This window comes from Symphalangus syndactylus, chromosome 10, assembly GCF_028878055.3.
Source record: "Symphalangus syndactylus isolate Jambi chromosome 10, NHGRI_mSymSyn1-v2.1_pri, whole genome shotgun sequence".
Classification (NCBI taxonomy): Eukaryota; Metazoa; Chordata; class Mammalia; order Primates; family Hylobatidae; genus Symphalangus; species Symphalangus syndactylus.
The window spans coordinates 102,730,212-102,752,685 of record NC_072432.2 but is presented as its reverse complement, the minus strand read 5'-3'; positions in this window follow the sequence as shown (position 1 = coordinate 102,752,685).

The window sequence follows — 22,474 nt, the reverse complement described above, 5'->3', positions numbered from 1 at the left end:
GCAACTCCCTTTGGCCAGTGATTGGTCTAGAGATGGGCAACATGGCCCAGCTTTGGCCAATGAGGTGGAAGAGGAAGTCTGCTGGGGGTGGGAGGGGTTCTAGAAAAATATTGTTTTGCCTAATACAAAGACACATCCTTGTGAGAAAACCTGTTTCTCCCTGCCCCCTTTTCCTGCTTTGAGCATGGTAATATGTAGACATTATGCTTGGAACTGTAGTTCTTCCAACTTGCATCTACAAGACTAAGGACAAAAAGCAATTTTTCCAGGTTAGCAGAATGGAAACATAGAAAGAACCTAGGTCCTCAATGATTTTGTTGAATGAGCCAATGTATCACACCTGGAACTGCCTACCTCTGGACTAAATATGAGACAATTAAATGTCTTTATTATTTAAATCACTTTTGGTGGAGTTGTTTATTACTTGCAACTAAAAGCATTTCTAACTGATATGGCCCTTAAAAAGGAGAGCAGAGGAGAGCCACGTGAGTCGGCTGATTCTTGAGTAAAGACCTGGGAGGGAGAAGATGTCAATAGAAGCTAATGAACTAGAAAAATCTAGGTATTCATGTGAACGTGACCTCTTCCATACCCAAAGGCAGTGAGGCCTAGAGACAATCAAGTTATATCTATAGAGTAATTTGAGAAGAAATGACATGTTTGTACAATACATGCTTCCCTTTTAGGAAGATAGTGTAATTTCTCCATTATTTAAATCTCTTCTATGCCTTCATTCTCTATTTTTTGTCATATGTGCCTAACATATTTCTTGTTAGGTTTATTCCTAGAGATTTTATGTTTGGGGCTGTTGCCTCTCTCAAGATGTCAGGGTTCCCTGGGGATCTGTCTTCTGCCCTTTTTTCACCCTATAATTGCCCTAAATGACAGCACCTCTTCCTCCCACCCCACCCAAAACCCTACTTCAAACTGCTACTTCTCCATTCTGGGCAAATACACTTAACCTCCTACAAACATAGTCTTTTCTTGGACTGTTTTTTTGGAGGTCATCCAACCCTGATTGACAGAAAAAGGTAACATTTGGAATCCAGTGAGCTTGAGGTTAAAATATGTCATGTCAGCAATTGCTAAACAACAGTACATCAGATTAGGTCAAGAATTTGTGAAATGTTTGTGCCAAGTGAAATGTCAAAGCACAAAGTGTGTGAAGGGAAAAAAATCTCTGTGCCAGTCAAAATGTCATTCTGTCCTGCAGCAAGGAATTTATTCCTTTCTGTCACTGCTCTTCTTGTTTCACATGTATTAATGCTGCCTCTAAATAATTGAAATTAATAGTGGCATTATCAATGGTTTGGAGTAAAAAACTAAAGAGCTAATTTAGAATCACTCAGTCAATTTGGGCTCATTTTGAAGATGGAAATTATTGACCCAAACTTAAAAATAAGCCCTTACCTGATTGTCCAAAGCATTTATACTGCAGCCATTATTTGTTCTGTTAATTTTTGTAATGTATATAAAGAAGGCACAGAAGAAGATAGTAGAGAATGAACTTTTTTTTTAATGCTATATCTGAGGAATTACAAACAAGATAGAAATGCTATAAATAGGGTTAGTAGACCCAGGTAGGCTTCAACAAATGGCATGCCAGTGGCTTGTTGAGTCAATTATGAAGCAAAACCTCATAATATTTGTCCCCATTTTCCCACTGGTTTTCATTTCTAAATTGGCAGAGCTTTCCAGAACATGGCTCTTCTCCATGCCATTTGCTTACTCTGAGAGCAGCTTTCTGCTGCACAGTCATGGCCAAACAGTAGGGAACTGGTCCTGCTCTTCATGCTACAGCTGCCTGGTTAATAAACCAAAATGCTTCTCTGTAGGCATCAGGGCCAGGACTAGGATGAGGCGAGCAAATGCCTGGAGCACAACATTTAAGGAGGCACTCACTCTCGGGTGATTCCTTAAATGCTGCACTCTGTGCAGCTCACGTGGCTCACCGTTGTCCTGGCCCTGGCAGGCATTACTGCTGTCCTTGGAATTGAAGAAAGGAACTTGGAAGTAAAGAAAGACTCTATAAATCTTCTGACAATAAAAACTGTGTTCCTACCCAATTATTAGAAATTTTACATTCCAAATTCGAAGAGTAATAGAACCACATATTGTTAAAAATCGAAGAAACTTCCCCAAAAGGATCCCAACTAATGACTCAGAATGGGCTCAACAGCATGAAAGGACTATGTGGGACCACCAGGTTCCAGAGTTTTCGATCCAGTTTTCAGGTTTGGATCTCAACTTTATCAGAGACTTGGTCAAACTGAGCAAAACTGGACAAGGAAATTAAAAATCACTCATAAACCCCATTTAATAAATTAGAATTGTAGATATTTTCCAGTGGCACTACCCTCTTGTTTAATCTTCAGCCACCCCTTCTCAGAGTTAGGGCACCTGGAACAAAGTATTGTCATCAAACGTCTGCAGTTGAACACCAAAAGAACAGCGGGGGGTGTATGGCAGGGTATTCCATCCAGGCCCAAAAAGTCCTGCCTCACCCCAGAATATTCATCTCTGTGTATCCATTCATTCAACAAATATGAACTGTGCAGGTACCATGTACTCAGCAAACTCTGTCAGGTCAACCTTCAAAAGAAATCTCAGTCCGGTACTTCATGCCACCTGCACAGTAATCATCTAATTCAGGCACCATCTTCTCATGCCTAGAGAAATGGAACAGGCCCCTAACTGGTCTCCCTGTTTCCACCTACTGTTCATTCTTCAGCCAGCAGTCAGCCTGATCCTTCTAAAATGGAAGTCAGATTACGATGCACCTCTGCTCAAAACCCTCTACTGGCTCTCTTCCTGCCAGAAAAAAAATTTCCAAATTCCGTTTTTTGGCTGCAAGGCCTATGAATCTCACCCCAGCTCCCTCCCTGATTTTATTTCCCACCACTTATGCACCTCACTCATTGCACTCTAGCTGCAGAGGTTCATCCTGCTCCTGGGACACGCCCCAAGCATGCTTCTGCCTCAAAATCTCTGCGCATATTCCTCCTGCTTGAATAATTTATTCCCAGATCTCTGCATGGCTCCCTCTGCTTAATGCTTAAATATCTATGCTTAAATGTCAGCTTAGAAGCTTACATAACCACACTACCTAAAACAGCAGCCTTTTAACACTTTCTGTTATTTTCTGATGTATTTTTCTTTAACCGTCTAACAAGTTTTCTGTCTCCTCCCAATAGAAGGTAAGCTTCACAAAATGTTACTTGTTTTTTGTTTTATTTGTTTTTTTATTTTTGTTTGTTTGTTTGTTTGTTTTGTTTCATTTTCATTGCTATATCCCCAGCACCTAGAACACTGCCTGGAACATGGTAAATGCTCCAAATCTATTTTTAAATATTTGTTGAAATAAGAATGAATACATGTAGGTTATGTATAATTCTGGTCACTAGAGGGTAGTATTCTTTGGTGACTCAGGACTTAGCCCTGGCCTGGACAAAATAGCCTTTCAAGACTCTCTCTCTTTGCTTTCTGATGGACTCAATGAAATACATGAGAGAAACAGAAGGATAAAGGTGAAACCAACATTTTTAGCATGAGCAAATGGAAGAATAGAGTTCTACTTATTGAACCAGGGACAACCATGGGAGGAGCAGATTTAGGGGCTGAAAATCAACAGTTCATTTTGGATATAATAAGTTTAAGATGCCTCATATATATGCAGGTGGAGACGTACATATAGTAGGCAATTGGATATGAGTCTGTGGCTCAGAGGAGAGGTCCAGGTAGAGTATATAAATTTGGCAGCATGTGGAAAGTATTTAAATTCATGGATTGTATGTAATCCCCTAGGGGTAAGTGTAGACAGAGTAGAATTCTGAGGTCTAAACCCTGGGGAACTCCAGGATTTAGAATTGAGGGAATGAGAAAACACCAGTGAAGGGCACTATAAAGGGGAGGAGAGGGAAAAGTGGTAGTTGAAGGAGGATAAGAGTCTAGAAGGAATCTTCTAAATATGAGAAATGTTAGTATATTCAATGCAGTGGAAATGATCTGGCGAAGTGGGGGAAATTAATGATGCAGGAGAGAAGGACAATTGCAAGAGCAAGTTTCTAGAGTGGGAGAGAGGGGCTGGATGCAGAGTAGAGTCTTGGATAGAAGCACAGACAGTTTGCCCATCATAGCATGAGGAAAGGCAGAATCTCTGAGCACAAATGCCAGAAGGCAGGTAGATGTGGTGGTAGGAGCTTGTGGAAGTTCTTTTCTGGTTGCTTCTGTTTTCCTCAGTGAAATAATGGATTGGAGGTTTCAGTGAGATGGCAGAATTGCAGGGAATCAGGTGTTCAGAGGAACGTATTGGATAGAGGTGAGGAAGCAGGATGTTGAAAAGTGATGTCGAATGTTTGGGGGGATAGTGTAATTATCGAAGTGACTGGGCTGAGGGTATGGCCATAGAAGTAGTGATTGAGGTGGGAACGGAGACAAAACTACCGAGGTGACTGACCAGGATATTGATGGATGGTTCTTTCTCATATAACCTTGGGCTGATACATGTGGGAGTAACATTAGCAACTGTTCCCTGAATGCCTCCTAGGTGCCGGAAAATTCATGCAATTCTCTCCTTCAATCCTCACAACTCTACAACAACCCCCAAAATTGGAGATTACTATCCTCTGTTTCATCAAATATGAAAAAGGTTCATTAAGTAGCTCAGGGTAGTACAGCGACATGGAGGCAGGATTCACACTCAGGTCTTCTGACCCCTAAGCCGTGTCCTTGCCCTTGGCCTGCACCATGCATCTCCAAGTGCACCACCTGCAAGCTTTAGTTCATGGCCACAAGTTACATGTGAGTTTGGCCAGGGCCAAGAAGTCTTAAGTCTCAACTTTGGTTGTTTGAGCCTCAGCCAAAAGACAGATCCAGAGACTGCCTGCTTCAGTCTCCTGAGAGAATAAGCCTTTTTTAACTCATCTAGGTTAGTGTCACCTAGAGCACTGGAAACTAATATGAGAAGGCAAGTCTAACCATCACAGTTTGTTTGGATTTGTTTACCCCAGGCCAGGCCAATAAAGTCACCCCCTGAGGCAAACAAACCCAAACAGACTGTGGTGGTTAGACAAAGACCTTTGTCTTACTATAGCAGGAGCCTCTTGGAAAATTCTGTAGCCCAGAGCAAGGGACTTCTTGGTCATTCACAATGTGGTAACCCCTCTTCCATCTGGAAAAATAGCAAGTCCTGATACCCAGTCACTGGTATTTCTAAAATGTTCTACTGCAAGGCCAGGGCTTCCTATTCCCAGGAGATAATTTATACAAGTGATATGTAAAGATATTAGAGATGGCTGGGCACAGTAGCTCACACCTGTAATCCCAGCACTTTGAGAGGCCAAGGCAGGAGGATCACTTGAGACCAGGACTTCAAGATCAGCCTGGGCAATATAGCAAGACCCCCATCCCTACAAATAATTTAAAAATTAGCCCAGGAGTTCAACACCTGAAGTGATCTATGACTGTGCCACTGCACTCCAGCTTAGGCAACAGAGCAATGCCTGGTCTCTAAGGGGGAAAAAAAATACAGACATGAAAGTTTCCACAAAATTCACATGTTTCTTGCTGCAGTTGGGAGAAATTTGCATGTTTTTTGCTTTGTAATAATTCTACTAGAGAGTGGAGGAATCCTACCTCTCAGTGCTGCAAATGAGAAAAAAGAACTGTGTAATTTGATGCCATCGTTGCTAATCATCTAGACCAGAACCAGTCTAGTTCTGTTGGACTGGCTCTAGTCCGATAGAACTTTATGCATTAAAAGAAATGTTCTATACCTGTGCCTTCCAATTCAGTAGCTGTTAGCCACACATGGATACTGAACACTTAAAATGTAGCTAATGCAAATAAGAAACTAAAATTTCAATTTTATTTAATTTAAATTTAATCCATATGTGGCCAGTGGCTGACATATTGGACTAGGTAGCTCTAGATTATAAAACAGAAGGCCAGCCCTTTGAACACAGTGACCAAGTTTGTCCACAGAACCTTGCCGTAAAGACCCTTACTTCGTCAGCTCCTCCTAAGAAAAGACATCACTGCTCACTCCTTTTCAAACAAAAGATAGAAAGCCCATGTGATGATTTTCTATTACTGCAACCAAGTACCATAAACCTTGAAGGTTAAACCAACACATATTTATTATCTCACAGTTTCTGTAGCCCAGAAGTCCATGTACAGTGTAGCTCAACTGGGTTCTCTGCTTAGGGTCTCACAAAGTCCAAGACAAGGTGCCAGCAGGGCTGGGTTCCTTTCTGGATCTCCAGGGAGGAATCCACTTCCAAGTTAATGCAGGTTGTTGGCAGAATTCTGTCCCTTGTGGGTTGTGGGACTGAGGCCTGTGTTTCTTTGCTGACTGTCAGCTGGGGGCTGCCCTTAGTTCCCAGAGGCCTGTCTCTGGTCCTTGCACATGGCCCCTCTTTCTCAGATGCAACAGCACATTAAACCCTTCTCATGCTTGGAATCTCTCTGATGTCCTACTCTGGCCTTAGCTAGGAGAAAGCTCTGCTGTTAAGGGTTCACATAATTCCCTGGGACCCACTCAAAGAATATCTCTATTTTGAGATCGGTTGATTAGTAACCTTAATTACATATGTAAAGTCTCATTTGCCAATTAACATAACAGAACCACAGGAGTAACACCAGGGGGCAAAAGTTTTGGGGCCAAAATTCTGCCTATCACAACCTAATAGCAGAGAATGGAGAAACTAGTGAGGTGACAGTTGGTCATCACTTAGTGCCTTCTTGAGTAGAAAATAAAGTGAGCTTGTTGAAAAAAATAATTTTTTTCTTTTTATTGGACAGGCACAGTGGCTCACGCCTATAATCCCAGTACTTTGGAAGGCCAAGGCAGGTGAATTGCTTGAGCCCAGGAGTTCAAGACCAGCCTGGGCAATGTGATGAAACCCTGTCTCTACAAAAAATAAAATAAAAATTAACTGGGCATGGCGTTGCATGCCTATAGTCCCAGCTACCTGGGAAGCTGAGGTGGGAGGATCAACTGAGCCCAGGAGGTTGAGGCTACAGTGAGCCATGACTATGCCACTGAACTCCAGCCTGGGCAACAGAGTGAGACTGTCTCAAAAAAATAAAAAATAAAAAATATTTTCACTATTTTCTCTTAAGAGTCCCAAGCCATTTGTCTCGCTTCATTATTAAAACAAACTGGCAAAGTGGTGCTCATCCCCAGTCTCTGTCAAGTATCCCCAAATATTTCAGGTTACACTCCTTGGAGGGTCTTAATCTTCGGGATAACTTCCAGCAAAGGCACAAGAGCTGTTGCATCACTTTGGAGATCTTTCTCATCACAGGAGAATCTACCAGCAATTCAAGCACTCTTTCCCGATTTCGCCAGTGCTGAGTTAGATATTAAGTCGTGATAAGGACAACCTGGCCTAGAGGCTGTTAATTAATGAACTAACTTCATATGCAAACTAAGCTACTCAGCTCCAGTTAGCAAATTCCGATAAGAAAATGAAGTGAGTGGAAAAGTACTTCCTGCTAATTAGGTGAAAGGAGACACTGAGTTTTCAAGTTCTGAACAAAGAGCTGTTTTGTGTCTGTCTTCCTCCTGGAGAGATGGGAAGAAGGTATCTTTGGGCCAAGAGTTCCGAGAGAGAGCTGAGAGAGGATCAGGCTGTTACCTGAAAGAGTGAATAAAGGAAAAGCTGATGCATTTTCCAGGAGTGAGTGTACATGTGGTCTAGGAAGTCTCATGAGAGAAATCATCTCAGAGGGCCACAGTGTTGAGAACCAACCAGCGGTTTCAGGTCGCCATTCTACTCTAGGACTGCAGAAGCTGTCAACTTCATTCCCTCCACCACCTCTGCCCATTGTATCAGGAGCCACTTAAAATGCACTTTCAGGTTAAGCCCTATTACAGCCTCTGGGAGCCAACTATCTTTGACAGGGGTAAAGAAAATAGAAAAATCTTCTACAAATCTGGCTCCACAATTTCTGTTAGAGGAGAAACTACCTTGTTTAGGAAAATACCTTGAAGAGCTAGGTGGGAAGAAAGAGTGAGCCCAAGGACTGAGGTTGGCAGGAGTTAACAAAGAAGCAGCTAAATTTCTCTGCTTAGAAAATGTAAAGGGACTTGGAGTAGGAGTGGGGAAGAGGAAGGAGATGAAGGAGAGAGGAGATTAGGAAAGTGAGAGTTCACACAGTGCGAATCTGGAGTCTGGGAGCTGGCAGAAATGACAAAGACGACTTTTAAGAACAGGGCTGTCTGATATTAACTCTACATCATCCATTGTCTAGTACTGATCCGTAGCTCCCACCAGCAGTTAAAGTTCTACAACATGCTGCTAACTGCCATTGAAAGGTGACAGCATGCTAGCAGCCCTGGCAGCCCTCGCAACCCTAGCTGGCTCTCGGCTCCTTCTCGGCGCCTCCTCGGCCTCGGCACCTACTCTGGCCGCGCTTGAGGAGCCCTTCAGCCACCGCTGCACTGTGGGAGCCCCTTTCTGGGCTGGCCAAGGCCAGAGCCGGCTCCCTCAGCTTGCAAGGAGGTGTGGAGGGAGAGGCGCGGGCGGGAACCGGGGCTGCATGCGGCGCTTGTGGGCCAGCGCGAGTTCCAGGTAGGCGTGGGCTCGGCGGACCCCGCACTCGGAGCAGCCGGCCAGCCCGCAAGCCCCGGGCAGTGAGGGGCTTAGCACCTGGGCCAGCAGCTGCTGTGCTCGATTTCTGGCCAGGCCTTAGCTGCCTCCCCGCGGAGCAGGGCTTGGGACCTGCAGCCCGCCGTGCCTGAGCCTCCCCTCATCCCCTAGCCGTGGGCTCCTGTGAGGGCCCAACCTCCCCGACAAGCACTGCTCCCTGCTCCATGGAGCCCAGTCCCATTGACCACCCAAGGGCTGAGGAATGCAAGGGCACAGTGCGCTACTGGCAGGCAGCTCCACCTGTGGCCCCTGGTGTGGGATCCACTGGGTGAAGCCAGCTGGGCTCCTGACTCTGGTGGGGACTTGGAGAATTTTTATGTCTAGCTAAGGGATTGTAAATACACCAATCAGCACCCTGTGTCTAGCTCAGGGCTTGTGAATGCACCAATCGGCACTCTGTATCTAGTTAATCTGGTGGGGACTTGGAGAATCTTTATGTCTCACTAAGAGATTGTGAATACACCAATCAGCACTCTGTATCTAGCTCAAGGTTTGTAAATGCACCAATCAGCACTCTGTGTCTAGCTCAGGGTTTGTAAATACACCAATGGACACTGTATCTAGCTAATCTAGTGGGGAGGTGGAGAACTTTTATGTCTAGCTCAGGGCTTGTAAACGCACCAATCAGCACCCTGTCAAAACGGACCAATCAGCTCTGTAAAACAGACCAATTGGCTCTCTGTAAAATGGACCAATCAGCAGGATGTGGGTGGGATCAGATAAAAGAATAAAAGCAGGCTGCCCCAGACAACAGCGGCCCCAGACAACAGCTCTGGTACCCTTCCATATGGTGGAAGGTTTGTTCTTTGCTCTTTGCAATAAATCTTGCTGCTGCTCACTCTTTGGGTCCACACTGCGTATATGAGCGGTAATACTCACCGTGAAGGTCTGCAGGTTTATTCCTGGAGCCATCAAGATGATGAACCCACCGGGAGGAACGAACAACTCCAGACGCGCTGCCTTAAGAGCTGTAACACTCACTGAGAAGGTCTGCAGCTTCGTTCCTGAGCTGGTGAGACCGGGAACCCACCAGAAGGAAGAAACTCCGAACACATGGGAACATCAGACGGAACAAACTCCGGACACACCGCCTTTATGAACTGTAACACTCACCGTGAGGGTCCGCAGCTTCATTCTTGAAGTCAGTGAGACCAAGAACCCACCAATTCCGGACACACCATGAGTGGTGCTTTAGGAGGAAACCAAGGAGAAGGAGCTAGGGCCCTTGATTTGATCCACATTGCGGTGGGAAAGAACTCTGCCAAAGTTGGAAATCACTGCAGGAATGACTGGGAAACTGTTAGCCCCTGGGACTATGCATAACGTGGGAGGGCACTGTACTTCCCATGATGGGGCTTGAGTCAATCTTAGCAGATACTAAGAGTCAGGATGACCCCAACTGATATCTGAGTTGCATAAAGATTAGATTAGCCACTCAATGATTCAGCATTACATCTATCTTGTTGCTTTTTCTATCTTGATTTAATATCATGGTTTTTCCAAAACCTGAATGTACAGTTTTTTTCCCGTGCACCACTCTCCACCGCCCCACACCTCTTGGACCAAGTTTCTAGCTTCACATCTAAATCCCCAGTGGCTGGCCACCTGCCCACTACAGGTTTCGTTGAGATGTGGTCACCCTGACAATAGAGAGCAGGAGTCAGCAGACCCATGGCCGTGATGATGAAGATTCTTAGGAGCAGCTTTATTATATGATCATCAGGTCAAGCTAGTTTGGCCAAGAAGTTTAGGGGCTGAATTCTTAACCCTCCTAATGCTGAGGACTCTACGGATGAGACCCAAAGCTTCCTGGAAGACACCAAGGGATGAGAGTATGTCACCAACATAAGGAAAAGTTTGGTTACTTTATCAGAGCCCTTGTGTAGATGCACTTCACAGAAGGCCTAGGAACATGTACAGTTCTCCTCCTTTCAATTAAGGTCTAACAATTCTACCCTCCTCACTTGAGACTGGCTCATGCTACAGCACAAAATAACCTCCCAGCCATGTTGCATTCATCTGGAGGCCTGGGCAGAAGCCTATCACTGCTGACCAGCCAATAAGGGTGGGCAGCAGCTAGCTTCAAACACTGCTGACAACCTCTCTGCATGGGCTTACACACCCCTTATGCCTGGGGCCCATGCTTTACCTATCTCTCCACTCTGACATACTTTGCCTCCAGCCTAAATGCTAGCCGTTCCAATGGCCTATCTTTTCCTGTTACCATCACCTCCAACCTCCCCTTAGCTCATCTTCCTCCTTCTTCCTCTCCTACGACTCAACCCCTTCTCCTGGCCGTCTGGAGCCCTCATCCATTGGTAAATGCGTTTTCTTACAATGTAAATCTTTCCCTCTTTGGTCTCCTTTCTCCTCCTGCCTTAACTGAAACACGATCCTTGCTAAAGCACATTGCCTTTCCTGCAACCCCCTGGAAGTAAGGATGTTGATTAGCATCTTAGTGCTATTTAGGGGAACTGACATATTTACTCTTCTGGCTCCATATTACTATATTCAAACTCTTATTCTTCATTGGCTAGAAAAGCCCTTTACCCTGTGTTGTGGCCATTGGTAACTATTCTCTTCGTTATTCGCTCCACATTCACTAGACCTCCATCAAGCTCTCTTCCTCAAATCCTGCCAAGATTTCTGGTAGCCACTAGCCACTTCCTCTCCTATGGCTTTATATTAAATGTGATTATTACCCAGAACTATTTCAACTCTGCCAACTTAAACTCTGATGTCACACCAAAAACCATTACCAGCCCATTTTGCAGTTCTCTCTTTTAAAGAAAACAAACAAAAACAATTACTCTCTGACCTCATTTAGAGTGCTAATCCATGGATCCCTCTATGTGATCTTACTCTATCTCCTATCTGCCTTCACTGTCTCACCTACTGAGACCCTATGTGCTATCCATCAAACCAGTATTTTACCACTATCTTTTATTGATCCATTCGGATATAGAAACACCTGAGAATAGTTAAGTTCATCTATAAATGAAACACTGAAAACGATGAACAGTATTCTATGTAAAAGAAACACTAATGACAATCTTAAGGTTTTCTACCAGAGTGTGGCTAATATTTAATGACTAATAAGTCTGAACAAAACGACATCAGGTTCCTATAGATAAACTTTGCTTGGATTTAGGTAGAGCCAAAGATGTACATCATTTCCCAGTTGGATTTTGAGCAGTATTGATCAGTGGAACTTACAGAATCCTATTCAGAAACAACTTTTTTTGAGACAGGATCTCACTCTGTCACCCAGGCTGGAGTGCAGTGTCTCAATCACTGCTAACTGCAGCCTTGACCTCCCGAGCTCAAGTGATTCTCCCACCTCAGCCTCCTCTCTGTGCATGCTGCAGCAACACCTGCCCCAGCTACTGGTGGAACAGAGACAAATATCTGGGGCCTGCAGTTCTTATACAGGCCTATCACTGGATGATTGACTCCAGAGAAGACTTCACAGAAGAGTATCTGGCCAAGCTGCAGGACCCATTCTCTCTGTACCACTGTCACACCATCATGAACTGCATAAGGACTTGTCCCACGGGTCTGAGTCCAGGGAAGGCTACTGTAGAAATCAAGAAAATGATGGCAACCTATAAGGTGAAGAAAGTTTCAGCTTAATTGTTGCCATGCTAAACATGACTTGTAACCAGTTCAGAGCTGAACATAATTTAGATCTAATTTCAGTTCCTTTAAAGATCTTGATTTTCCATGAACACAGCATGTATAATAAAAATTTTAAAAAATAAATAGATGTTATTCTACTTTATTAACAACAACAATAAAAATACTAACCTTCAAATAAACTCTGTGCAGGAAGATTTCACCTGGACAAGCAGGCCTTACTCTTCAGGTGGCAGGCACCATTGTCCTCTTCCTTCTCCCCTATAAGCCATGGCTCTTTGGCGTTGGGTTCCAGAATCTTATAAGAAGACAACTGTCAAAGTTTGCATCCGGCAAAGGGTTAGGAAAATGGTTGCTAGGAATTGTAATAAGGAATAGGAATGTAAGGCAAAAAAAAAAAAAGCCAGAGATTGGGGAAAAGGATCAACAATAAAAGACAAAAATCTAAGTCAAGTGCAACAGACTTATCTCATTTACAGACCAGGGACTAAGGAGCCATAAGAAGGGCCCACTCAAAGAACCAGAGAAAACACGGTGAGGGGACACTGGGTAGAAGAGGTTCACTGAGGCACAAGGGAAATGGAAGCATGGGCCCACCTCAGGAAACAGGGCTGGCAGGATGAAAGTATGAAGCAGACTCCATCCACCTGCCTGACATGCAAGAACAAGGCTTTCCATCCCTCCACACCACCCGGTGCCAGTGACTTGGGCACCCAGGCACAAGAGGGATTGAGAAGAATTAGTCCCCTCCCTGATAGGGGATGGCTACAGGGAACCTGGCATCTCCACCTGCAGGTTTCAATGCAGCCAAATACTTATACGTAAATCCCACTGATTTGTGAGACTAAACCTGTTGATCTGCCAGTCTCTCCTTAGAAGGGGTGGCATTCACAGGAACAGCTTTGATGGTACATTGAGGTAAAGACTAATAATACTTAATTCATCCATTGATTTTTTACTGAAAATATAATATTATGTATAAGTGAAACACAAAGTCAGCCCCAGAGTGTCTGCAAGATTGTAGCTGAGGTTTGCATTAAGTTTGCCACCCCCAGGCAAAGGGAGGACCTAGAATTTCCAAGCAGGGCTGAAGCAATCACTTTGCTGGTATGTGCCAGCCAAGTGACTAACTCCCAAACATGTTTAATATGAAACAGCATTAGTAGACTGGATGTAGCCTCAGGGAGATCAGCTGCTAACCAGCTCAGATTATAGCTGCAATCCCTCATATGCAGCCACTTACAGCATCTCTCCACGTGTCTTCAGAGGCACACAGCACTGTGTACAGGAAAAGGACTACCCTTGACGTTGAAAGATCAGAGTTCTTCTTCCCATTCTGTAGCAGTTTGTCATGTGACTTGGATCAGCCTTGTCTGAAAAATGAGGCTGAAGCCTTGTCCATAAAATGGGCAACACCTTCCCTCTCTACCCTCTGTGGTAGTTTTGAGGATGAAGTGAGAAATATTATGAGAATTAAGAGATGATGAAAATGGTAGAGAGCTATGTACCAAGTATTATATTACACACAAGTATCATAAATCTCCTTCTACACTTTCATTGGTACTAGAGGGAATTTCTTTTAATGGCAGGAATGAGGAAATCAAAACAATGAGATTTTTGGTTCATACTTTAATATCAACACCATCGAAAGCACCAAATTAGCTGTTTACTGTGGACTTTTGTCATCCCAGGCAGTATGTTGGAGTCTTTTCAAAGAGAAGATTAGACCTCCCTCTTCAGTGTTATCTAGGGCTATCAGTTAGACCATCTCTGATATTTTCCAGCTGGTGCTTTAAAGAAATTCGTGTTTGAAAAATGCATGCAAATATTTCTCCCATCTGCAATTACACAGGCAAGAAAATAAGCAAAAGGATCTTTCATATTTCTTTCTTCTCCTTTTCTTCTTTTTGTTTCTATCCACATGTATATCTCACAGAGTAGCTAGGGTGCAGTGGATGAGGTGGGTGAGGTGAGGAAGGCACTTGATTCAAGTGCAAAATTTAGTGGAGCACCCAAAAACTCAAAAATGAAGATATGTAATGTTTTAATGCAACATTTTTAAGTCAATGCAAAAAACATGATGAATTACATATCAAAATTTCAAATAAAGAACAGTTACAATACCATGCTGAGACACTTTAAAGACTGAGGCAAAAGGAAAAATCAGTAATACTGATCCTTTATTTAAAATTTTTGTATTTTGTTCATCATGGATTTTTGCATTCATGTTTATGTATCATAGTAGCAATATTTTTCTTTCTTATGGGCATTTAAAATTATAGTTTGCCTTAGTATCAGTGGTATCTTGGATTTGGTTAAATGCTTTCCAGGTGATATTTGAAACAAGCATAACTCCTGGCAACCAAAGCCCAACTTGACTTTTTCTCCCACAGTTTTCTTTAAACATCTATTCAGTGAAATTCACCTTCCCTGCTCCTGAATGAAAACTGAGAGTCCCAAGGCTTTTCTTTTCACTCTTAAATAATGGAAAAGCCTCACAGCCATTTTAAATCACAAACACAGTCTCAGTTTAGTGATTAGAATGCATAATCCCAGGCCAGGCAAGATGGCTCAAGTCTGTAAACCCAGCACTTTGGGAGGCTGAGGCGGGCAGATTGTGAGGTCAGGAGTTCGAGACCAGCCTGGCCAACATGGTGAAACCCTGTCTCTACTAAAAATACAAAAATTAGTCTGGCGTGGTGGTGCACATCTACAATCCCAGCTACTCAGGAGGCTGAGGCAGGAGAATTGCTTGAACCCAGGAGACAGAGGTTGCAGTGAGCCAAGATGGCGCCATTGCACTCTAGCCTGAGCGACAAGATCAAGACTTTATCTCAAAAAAATAAAATAAAATAAAAAAGAATGCATAATCCCCTGAAATCATCGAAAATCACAACTTTGCTTAGTAGTAAATCTCCCCTCTACCAGCTGAGCCTGGAAATCTGCAGTAGGAAGGGAAGACCGGGCCTTCTGTTCTCTACCCTCCACCCCTCTCACCTCTCTCTTCCACTCAATACCTGATGTTTTGTTCTCCCTGAAAATGGAAGGAGTTTGGCAGGGAGAAGGATGAAGGGAATAGATCAGTTCTTACCTCACTTGATGGCTTCATATTCTCTGGGTGAGGAAGATGGTTAATGGGGACCCTTTCTTTCCAGACACCTTCATTGACTTATCAGAGCTTCCCGATGGGACCTTCTCTCCTCATGTAATGTTTATCCATCTGGGTGGTGGGTATGTGGATGTTTATTATATAATTAGCTGTACTTTTCTGATGCTTTATTTTTAATTTTCTTAAAAAAATAAGAACTGAGAAGAAATAAGGGGAAAGAATTCTAACTCCACATGAAAACAATCTTTGCTGAATAGAAACATGCCTTATCAGCCCGTCTCTCTCTCTTTCTCTCTCTCTGTGTGTGTGTGTGTGTGTGTGTGTGTGTGTGTGTGTATTACCAATCATTTATCCTCTCCTGGCCTTCGTTTTTATCACCTACATAGCCCTAGAAACATAAAAGTTTGTCTAGATTGAGATTAACTCCCTTGCCCTGTCACATGCTAGTTTATTTATTTTTACTCCTTCTGAATAAGCAGAGCAATACACCACTGGTTTCTAATTTCTTCAAGAATAAATGGCCCTGGCCAGAATCCAGTCCACTCCCAGTCTCCTGGGACCTCGTCAAGAGAACTGGAACATCTCTGCCCTCAACCTCTAGGGCAGAAATCAGCAAGAGTCCCACAGCAAGAAATGCACTATGGAAACAGCAGTGTCATCAAAGGCAGAAAACATCTTTTTCTCACCACTGAGAGTTCCACTGTCTCCAGGCATTGGAAAGGAAGAGAGAGAAGATGTTGCAGAGGCTAAATAGTTGCTCCCATCTTAATAAAACAATTACTTTTATTGTTTAACTTCACAATACCAACAATATATTACTAATATCCTTGAATACTCCTTCTCCATAGCAAAGTCTTCAATATTCTGATTTAAATGCATAGTTGTATTTTACCTTCTAGGATCAATGGAAGTTGAAACTGGAAAACAATTTCAATTCTTACACATTCAAAGGCCCTGCCCAGATTCAGGATGATTCAGGATGTCTACAGCAAAACACTTTTCCAACATGACAAGTTTCAGGATCATAAGGAGGAGAGAACAGCTAGCTATGGGTAGATTATGTAGACAAATCAACAAAACACAGAGGGAAACCAAGACAAGGTCCAAGCCCTGTGTGACTAGGACTGGTTTTTATGGGTAGGAGTTACTTACACCAGCAGGCTGGGCCCGGGAATACAGAGCATTAAGTGTGGGAAAGAAAAGAAGCATGGAGGGCAGAATGCCAAGCATCTGTCCAGGAGTCGGGGTCTGCACTCATCCATATTCCTCACTTCCCTCAACCTCCTTCTAAAGTCTGTTGCTGGGCGGTTCCTATAAAAGAAGAGAAAATGGCGATAGATGAGGCTAATCAAAAATAAAATGTGAAAAGTGTGCAAGATCTCACAGAACAGAAATAGATTCCACAAAGCCATGAACTCAGATGGAGAAAAAAAAAACTATGCATTTTTATTTTCACTAATCTGTAAGTGAAAATCTAGTATTTCCTTTATTTATGAATGGAGGCAATAAATCATTGCAGTATTAGTAGTACCCATGTCTGTCACCAATAGAATTCACAGATATTTTCAATTAACTTTATGGTGTTGTAAATACCTTGAAATATCATTTTTGTTCATTGTTACTCTAAAATTATGATACTAAGTAAATCTGTCACTAGATTTTGATATTTAATCTGTTAATTAAAAATTTTATACAGTGGCGTGCCACATAACTATCAATCAACAACAAACCACATATACCAGGATGGTCCCATAAGAGTACAATGGAGCTGAAAAAATTCCTATCACCTGGTAACATTGTATTAATAGCTGTCACAACTTTGTAGCACAACCCTGCATTCCTCATGTGTTTGTGGTGACACTGGTATAAATAAACTTACTGTGCTGCCAGTCCTAAAAAGTCTGCCACATACAATTATGTACAGTACATAACATTTGATAATGATAATAAACATTATGTTACTGTTTTATGTATTTACTACACTTTTTATCATTTCAGAGTGTACTCCTTTTACTAACTAAAAAAAAAAAAAAAGTTAATGTAAAACAGCCTCAGGAAGGTACGTCAGCAGGTATTCCAGAAGGCAGTGTTATCATAGGAGGTGACAGCTTCATGAGTGTTAACTCCCCTAAAGACCTTTCAGTAGCAGAAGATGTGGAGGTGAAGAGCAGTGACATTGATGACCCTGACCCTGTGTAGGCCTAGGCTAATGTGTGTGTTTGTGTCTTCATTTTTAACAAAAAAAGTCTAGAAAGTAAAAAATCAAAAAAAAGTTTCAGTAGAAAAAAGCTTATAGAATAAGAATATAAAGAAAGAAAATACTTTTGAACAGCTGTACAATTTGTTTTGTATTTGTTTGTTTATTGGCCTCTTTATGTTTGCCCAGGCTGGTCTTGAACTCCTGGGCTCAAATGATCCTCCCACCTCAGCCTCCTACGTAGCTGGCATTACCGCACACCACTGCACCCAGTTTGTGTTTGTGTTTTAGGTTAAGTGCTATTACAAAAGAGTCAAAAAGTTTTTAAAATTTTAGAAGTTTATAAAATTTAAAAGTTATACTAAGCTAAGGTTACTTAATTATTGAAGAAAAACAATTTATTACATAAATTTAGTTATACTAAATGTACAGTGTTTATAAAGTCTATAGCAGCATACACGGACGTCTTAGAGCTTCACATTCATTCACCATTTACTCACTGATTAAGTGGCAAGTGCCTTATACAGGTGTATCATTTTTACCTTCTTTTTTTTTTGCTTTTATTATTACTTTTAATTGACACACAATAATTATACAAATTTATGAGGTGTAGTGTGATATTTAGATACATGTATGCAATGTATAACGATCAAATCAGGGTAAATAGCATATACATCACCTCAAACATTTATCATTGATTTGGGTTGGAAACATTCAAAATCCACTCTACTAGCTATTTGAAAATGTACAACAAATTGTTCTTTTTGGGCTTTTTTTTTTTTTTTTTGAGATGGAGTCTCACTCCCATCACATAGGCTGGAGTGCGGTGGTGTGATCTTGGTTCACTGCAACTTCCACCCCTGGGGTTCAAGCGATTCTCCTTCCTCAGCCTCCCGAGTAGCTGGGATTATAGACGTGCCAGGCGTGTGCCACCACAACCAGCTGACTTTTGTATTTTTAGTAGAGGTGGGGTTTCTCCATGTTGGTCAGGCTGGTCTTGTACTCCTGACCTCAGGTGATCCACCTGCCTTGGCCTCCCAATGTGCTGGGATTACAGGCGTGAGCCACCGTGCCCAGCCTAATCATTCTTAGCTATAGTCACCCTATAATGCTATAGAACTCTAGACCTTATTCTTCCATCTAGCTTTACTTTTGTATCTGTTAATCAACCTTTGGCTATTCTCTCACCCCTCTACCCTTCGTCTGTATAGAATAGCAGCCACTACTCTACTCTCTACTTCTATGAGGTCGTTAACTACCACATATTGCTATTTATCTTTCTGTGCCTGGCTTGTTTTATTTAACATAATGTCCTACAAGTTCATCCATGTTGTCATGAATAACAGAATTTCATTCTTTTTCATATCTAAATAGTATTATATTTTGTATATATACCAAAATTTTTTATTCACTCCTCTGTTGATGGACACTTAGGTTAATTTCTTATCTTGGCTATTGTGAATAATACTGAAATATGGGAGTGTAGATATCTCTTCAACATACTGATTTCCTTTGCTTTGAATATATACACAGGAGTGGGATCATTGGGTGATGTGGTAGTTCAATTTTTTATTTTTTGAGGAACCTCCATATTGGTTTTCATAATGGCTGTACTACTTTACATTCCCACCAACAGTGTATAAGAGTTTCCCTTTCTCTATAATAGAGATCAGGAGGAACAGGTGGAACGGGACAAACGGGATAAAAAAAAAAAGGCCACTGCTTTAGTCATGGCTCTCAGGCAAGTGGATTTTGGAGGCTCTGGAAAAGGGAAAAGCTGGGCAAATCAAATGCCTAATAGGGCTTGCTTCCAGTGCGGTCTACAAGGACACTTTAAAAAAGATTGTCCAAGTAGAAATAAGCTGCCCCCTCATCCATGCCCCTTATGTCAAGGGAATCACTGGAAGGCCCACTGCCCCAGGGCATGAAGTTCCTCTGAGTCAGAAGCCACTAACCAGATGATCCAGAAGCAGGACTGAGGGTGCGCAGGGCAAGTGCCAGCCTATGCCATCACCCTCACAGAGCCCTGGGTATGCTTGACCATTGAGGGCCAGGAGGTTAACTGCCTCCTGGACACTGGCGTGGCCTTCTCAGTCTTACTCTCCTGTCCCAGACAACTGTCCTCCAGATCTGTCACTATCTGAGGGGTCCTAGGACAGGCAGTCACTAGATACTTCTCCCAGCCACTAAGTTGTGACTGGGAAACTTTACTCTTTTCACATGCTTTTCTAATTATGCCTGAAAGCCCCACTCCCTTGTTAGCGAGAGACATTCTAGCAAAAGCAGGGGCCATTATACACTTGAACATAGGAGAAGGAACACCCATTTGTTGTCCCCTGCTTGGGGAAGGAATTAATCCTGAAGTCTGGGCAACAGAAGGACAATGTGGTCGAGCAAAGAATGCCCGTCCTGTTCAAGTTAAACTAAAGGATTCTGCCTCTTTTCCCTTCCAAAGGCAATACCCCCTTAGCCCCGAGGCCCAACAAGGACTCCAAAAGATTGTTAAGGACGTAAAAGCGCAAGGCCTAGTAAAACCATGCAATAGGCCCTGCAATACTCCAATTTTAGGAGTACAGAAACCCAACGGACTGTGGAGGTTAGTGCAAAATCTCAGGATCATCAATGGGGCTGTTGTCCCTCTATACCCGGCTGTATCTAACCCTTGTATTCTGCTTTCCCAAATACCAGAGGAAGCAGAGTGGTTTACAGTCCTGGACCTTAAGGATGCCTTTTTCTGCATCCCTGTACATCCTGACTCTCAATTCTTGTTTGCCTTTGAAGATCCTTCGAACCCAATGTCTCAACTCACCTGGACTGTTTTACCCCAAGGGTTCAGTAATAGCCCTCATCTATTTGGCCAGGCATTAGCCCAAGACTTGAGCCAATTCTCATACCTGGACACTCTTGTCATTCGGTACATGGATGATTTACTTTTAGCTGCCCGTTCAGAAACCTTGTGCCATCAGGCCACCCAAGCACTCTTAAATTTCCTCACTACCTGTGGCTACAAAGTTTCCAAACCAAAGGCTCAGCTCTGCTCACAGCAGATTAAATACTTAGGGCTAAAATTATCCAAAGCACCAGGGCCCTCAGTGAGCAACGTATCCAGCCTAAACTGGCTTATCCTCATCCCAAAACCCTAAAGCAACTAAGAGGGTTCCTTAGCATAACAGGTTTCTGCAGAATATGGATTCCCAGGTACGGCAAAATAGCCAGACCATTATATATATACACTAATTAAAGAAACTCAGAAAGCCAATACCCATTTAGTAAGACGGACAGCTGAAACAGAAGCGGCTTTCCAGGCCCTAACCCAAGCCCCAGTGTTAAGCTTGCCAACGGGGCAAGACTTTTCTTTATATGTCACAGAAAGAACAGGAATAGCTCTAGGAGTCCTTCACAGGTCCGAGGGATGAGCTTGCAACCTGTGGCATACCTGAGTAAAGAAATTGATGTGGTGGCAAAGGGTTGGCCTTGTTGTTTATGGCTAGTGGCGGCAGTAGCACGCTTAGTATCTGAAGCAGTTAAAATAACACAGGGAAGAGATCTTACTGTGTGGACATCTCATGATGTGAACAGCTTACTCACTGCTAAAGGAGACTTGTGGCTGTCAGACAACCGTTTACTTAAATATCAGGCTCTATTACTTGAAGGGCCAGTGCTGCGACTGCAAACTTGTGCAACTCTTAACCCAGCCACATTTCTTCCAGACAATGAAGAAAAGATAGAACATAACTGTCAACAAGTAATTGCTCAAACCTATGCCACTTGAGGGGACCTTTTAGAGGTTCCCTTGACTGATCCCAACCTCAGCTTGTATACTGATGGAAGTTCCTTTGTAGAAAAAGGACTTCGAAAAGCAGGGTATGCAGTGGTCAGTGATAATGGAATACTTGAAAGTAATCCCCTCACTCCAGGAACTAGTGCTCAGCTGGCAGAGCTAATAGCCCTCACTCAGGCACTAGAATTAGGAGAAGGAAAAAGGGTAAATATATACACAGACTCTGAGTATGCTTATCTAGTCCTCTATGCCCATGCAGCAATGTGGAGAGAAAGGGAATTCCTAACTTCCGAGGGAACACCTATCAAACATCAGAAAGCCATTAGGAGATTATTATTGACTGTACAGAAACCTAAAGGGGTGACAGTCTTACACTGCAGGGGTCATCAGAAAAAAAGGAAAGGGAAATCGAAGGGAACCGCCAAGCAGATATTGAAGCCAAAAGAGCCTCAAGGCAGGACCCTCCATTAGAAATGCTTATAGGACTCCTAGTATGGGGTAATCCCCTCCAGGAAACCAAGCCCCAGTACTCAGAAGAAGAAATAGAATGGGGAACCTCACGAGGACATAGTTTCCTCCCCTCAGGATGGCTAGCCACCAAAGAAGGAAAAATATTTTGCCTGCAGCTAACCAATGGAAATTACTTAATATCCTTCACCAGACCTTTCACTTAGGTGTTGATAGCACCCATCAGATGGCCAAATTATTATTTACTGGACCAGGCCTTTTCAAAACTATCAAGCAGATAGTCAGGGCCTGTGAAGTGTGCCAAGGAAATAATCCCCTGCACTGCAGGCCATACATTTCAATCCCTGAATCTTTAACCTCCTTGTTAAGTTTGTCTCTTCCAGAATCAAAGCTGTAAAACTACAAATCGTTCTTCAAATGGAGCCCCAGATACAGCCCATGACTAAGACCACTGCGGGCCCCTGGACCGGCCTGCTAGCCCTTGCTCCGATGTTAATGACATCAAAGTCACACCTCCCGAGGAAATCTCAACTGCACAACCCCTACTATGCCCCAGTTCAGCAGGAAGCAGTTACAGCGGTCAGCAGCCAACCTCCCCAACAGCACTTGGCTTTTCTTGTTGAGAGGGG